Raw genomic sequence first — 4,897 nt, forward strand, 5'->3', positions numbered from 1 at the left:
GTCAATAATTTTTCTAAGTGTCATAAAATTATAAAATTGCTATTTGGGGCACTAAAGAAAAAGGTACCCTTTATTGTCTTGGGCCATTAACCTCTTTAACAAGTCACATTATTTAAGATCCCTCTTTTTAAACACAAATTCATAACATTAAAATCTTCTCGTTAAAAGTTACAGTCTAAGACCTGTCTCTACTACATCCTGCCTCTACTAGCGTGTATTTATAAAGCATGATAAAAACTGGTTCACTACAAGGATCTAAATGCATCAAGAGGTCCAAGGGGAAACAGAACATCAGTACAGGGTAAGAAACAGGCTATAGTTGTTAAAACATGAGACTATTAGAATATCTGCATTGATTTTATAAGTAACTGCCACTGGCCTCCTGTGTGCAGCTGAAGAAGGCAACAACCTGTGTGCACTAAAGGGTCTCTCTATTAGTAAAATGGGGATAACATTTGCATACTACACAGAGCAAGAGTATTATGTCATCAGAGCTCCTCGGGCAAGATTCTCCCTTAACAGTTATAAGTGAAGTCCCTTTTTGCTTTCATTTCTTTTTCTGTTCAGCAGCCTCCCCTTCCAAGACCTTTGTCATGCAGCTCATTCCTAGCTCCTTCTAGCCGCTCATGTCATTCAGGTGACTTAAAAGTTGACAGACAAAACTGCAGCTGGTCAAGAGGTCCAGTTCAAATGAATATTGGGAATGCTGCACAATTAGCACAGGGCCAAATTCTGCCAGGCTTTACTCTGGCAAGCTGTCTGAAAATAGGAAAATGTACTTGTGTAAAGACTATCTGTGCACATTTATCCTGAAAGTGCCTTGTCCCACCAATTCTCACTGAAGTTCATGGAACGCACTCCTATACAGGATCACACTCTAGTTAGTGGGCACATCTACACGAGACACTAACCGCACAGATAATACCGCACAGTAGTGCATCACAGCACAAACACTGTTAATACACTACTGCACAATATTATTAGGCTACTGTCCAGTAGCATCACTATAACGGTGTTCAACAGCACTACTGTATAGTAATTCCGGTTACTGCACATTTATTTAGTACATGATAATACAACTACTAAATAAATGTGCGGTAACCACTGCACAGTAGCGTCTCATGTAGACGTACCCAGTAAGTGCTACTTGCATACACTTTTGCTTTATAATTTTGGGCCCCTTTCATGTACGTATTGTGCCATGTGTATGATGTTGCCCTTGAACCAGTGACTGTGGTCCCAGTGCAGCAAAGTAGTTAATCATTTGTTTAACTTGAATGGCATTTTTCACGGGATTCTAGTTAAACATGTATTAAAATGCTATGCTAAATTGGGGTCTGTGTTCTAAGGTAGAAACAAATGTCTGTTAGTCTGCATACTGATTTCTTTGCTATAATTTAATATACACATTTATTAAAATTCTGATCTTTATAATTCACAAGGAATGCTAATGGATTCTTATTTTTTAAAATCTGCCTGTCCTTGACTTAGAGAGGCAACATGCATTATCACATCAATGCTGAGAAAGTTAATAAGGTTGAAAGTACATCTGTTTTCTAGAAAGTAAAAAAAAAAGGAAAGTTTGTTTCAATTTCCTATTTCCTTAGTAAATGATTCTTACTTACTTGAAAAAAAGGAAATATTGAATGCACTGGTCCAATGATGAGTTTTAAATAGATATTTTCAATGAATTAACTTGATTGAGCTGCCTGTCAAGATAATGATATAAATTGTTCCTTCAATCTACATTTACAAACTGATTCAAACAGGTTCAGAAAAATACCCAGACAAAAGTTAAAGGAATTTGATGTAAATCAACAATGAGATTAGTGTTGTACCAGACAGGCTGTGCCACAGCTGAACGGACTCATGTTTCAGTTTCTTTTCTGTTTTGCTTTAATTTCACCATTTCAGCTCTGTTTAAATTAAAAATATGTGAGTGACAGGTGCTGTGGTGCTGTAAAAGACACTCTTAGGTAGATAATAAAATATTTCCATATTTTAAGGTACCAGATCTCAACATTTTGCATTTGTAGAATGAAGAGTTGAGTATTATACATGGGGAAAGTGTTATATATGTTTAAATGTATGATATATCAAGAAAATAAAGCCTGCCATTTTTCTAAAGGTTATATAAGAGAAAATAGAAATCAACTTGCAGTGACGAAGTGTTAGGAATTTAATTATGAGTTCTGATTTCATATACATAAAGTTATTATTTTCCGAGGTTTCTACTATCCTAATAAAATTATCTTTACTTATTGATCAGTTTATTTTAATTTTTCTAACAGTTGAGTGTGGTAGTGGATTCCATTGTTTTTTGTTCTCAGCAGAAATATGTTTTAAGCTTTTTAATAATTTCTTGTACTTTAAATCAATTCTCAGAGGAAAAGAAAGCAACAGTAATAGTTCTGAAATAAATCTGAAGTATGCTTGTTCTGAAAAATGATTAAAATCCTTGAAAGATGTTGACATACTGTACTATTCTGTTTTGTTCTGTTTTAAATAACAGTTTAGTTATTGAAGCTGTTTGGACAATTTAATAAAATGTAACGTTCTTTATGTTTTTCATCAAATTTTTAATTATTTCCAATTGCTTTATGAATCTTATTTCTCTACAGGTTAGAGATCTGCATTAAATGAGACAGGATCTCTTCCAACTTTGCCAATGATATTTTAAGAAAATATGTCACTGATATTTTACAATTGCTTAGGATGCACACAGTTTTCCATATGCTATCTGGAAAAACAGTATTACATTAAAAAATATGTAAATTTTAACGTGCTTACAAGAGGTGTTAGATATTTTTTAAACATGGTAAAGCTCCTGCAATTTGTATTTTATGAAGTATCTTACCTCCATTTATATTTATGTCTTGAAATATTTTATTGGATTTTGTTGTAGATAGAGATTAGCCCATTTTTCCTTAGTTAGATCTGCACAAAGTTATTTCCGGAGGGGCCCCGATTTCTTTTTTTTTTCCCAACTTGTCCAAAGATTGCATGACTCTAACTGAAAACAGTAAGGTTCTTACATTTCATCCAAAATCGTCTGTATGGAGAAGGTGAACACTACGGTTCTGATCCTGGACCAGATAGACTCTGGCAGGCTGCTGTGGCTACCCAGAGACTGACTGATCCTCCACTGATGGATCCAAGCACCCATGCAGAGAGCTCAGCACAGGATCCAGCCTAATCACAAACCTGTATATAAAGAACAACCCCTCGTGTTGTTGTTATTTTATTTAATTAAATGACACAACTTATTTTTTTTTTACTTAGGCTGCTTAAAGTCATTGGTCTTTTGCTGTGGAAAGCTTTAACACCAGAAAGGGGTTTAATTTTTTCCCCTCCCTAAAATCGTTAGGATAAGCATCACTGTTTATAACAACTTCAAATGCTCGGTTACATAGACCCTAGCCTGACACAGTGCTAAATCCCAATGTAACTTGTGGCACATGAATAGTCCTATTGCAGGCAATGGGACTGCTCAGGGAGTGAAATTATGCATGTGCTTCAGCAGAGCAGTAGAACAGGGCTTCAGAATATAATTCACATTTATTGTGAGAAATTCAAAGCAGCAGCTGGCTGAGCTTAAGTGAAGAGCCGCAACCTCAAAAAATTACAGCCGGATTCAGAGGTGTATCCAGAGATACATAAATGAGACTACAAAAGGTTTAGGGAAAAACCAAGGCATTCCTTACATAGTGGAATAGCCTCAAAGCATCAGCTGTTTCAGTTGTGACCTATATGGCCAGGTACAAACATTACACTTTTGCTGGTATAAGCAATAGGAAACCCATTTATACCTATAACAGAACAGGAGTTTAGTAGACAAAACTGGGCATTACCCATAATAGAACAGAGGCTCGGCACACGTAGACTGGTTTAAAAATGGTGAAACCCAGTCTGAGATCCCTCCCCGCCAACCCCTACCCAAAGGGTGAATGTGTGTTCTGGTCACTACCGATCTAAACTACATCACTTATGGATGCCTGTACCTAGCCCAAATGTGGACCAGGGCAAACTGGTGCTAGTACTGATTGAGCTGCTCTTCCTTCTAGCTGCAAACATAGGCCAAGCCTGCTTAGTCCAAACAGTATAAACCCTGGCTTTTGTGCCAGGCAGGATTTGGCACAAAGGTACCTACACCAATCACTGATCCAGGGCTATCCCTGGGCACCGGTAAGGCTTCAGTTAGCGGGCATAGGTTACAGCATCTTGTACTCCAGCTCATGCCTATTTATACCCCTTTGCCAAGGAAGTCTAACTGATCTTGGCTGCACTAGCGCTTTCGGTCATGTCTTTTACTGGTGTAAAACCAGCAAGTGCCGCTCTGTAAGCCAGAGGAACAATGGGAGTGCCAGTGTGAGCAGAGTGTTTTGTGTTATGTTATGTGTTATCTAGACCTCCTCTGAGCTGTCTTAGACAGCACAGGGATTAGACAGCCAGGAGTGGGCTGGAGCAAGATCATTTCCATTATACAGTCCTGTCCTGGCCAGCATCAGAAGATCAGCTTTACTCAAGGCAACACTTAGGCAATGGAATTTAAGCATATGCTCAAGTACTTTCATAGGGATGGACTTAAGGACACGGGTAAATGCCTTCTTGACTCAGGTCCTGCCTTATAAACAGCCTGTGCATTACAATGCCTACATGTGAGGGGCAGAGTTAAGGATGCATAGAACTGAATTTTGTCATCTCCCACTTCTGAGTGCTCCACTTTGCATCTGTATTGTTATTGTAACATAGGCTTTTTTGCATAGAATAGGATTCAGCACTAAAGATTGTGCCAAAAGGTGCAACTATTGTATTTCCTAGATGTTTTAGACTGGGTAGGCAACTTGTGGCCTGTGTGCCAGAAGTGGCACAGGCAGCCTCTGGGTGTGGCACATGG

Source organism: Alligator sinensis, unplaced genomic scaffold, assembly GCF_000455745.1.
Source record: "Alligator sinensis unplaced genomic scaffold, ASM45574v1 scaffold200_1, whole genome shotgun sequence".
Lineage (NCBI taxonomy): Eukaryota > Metazoa > Chordata > Crocodylia > Alligatoridae > Alligator > Alligator sinensis.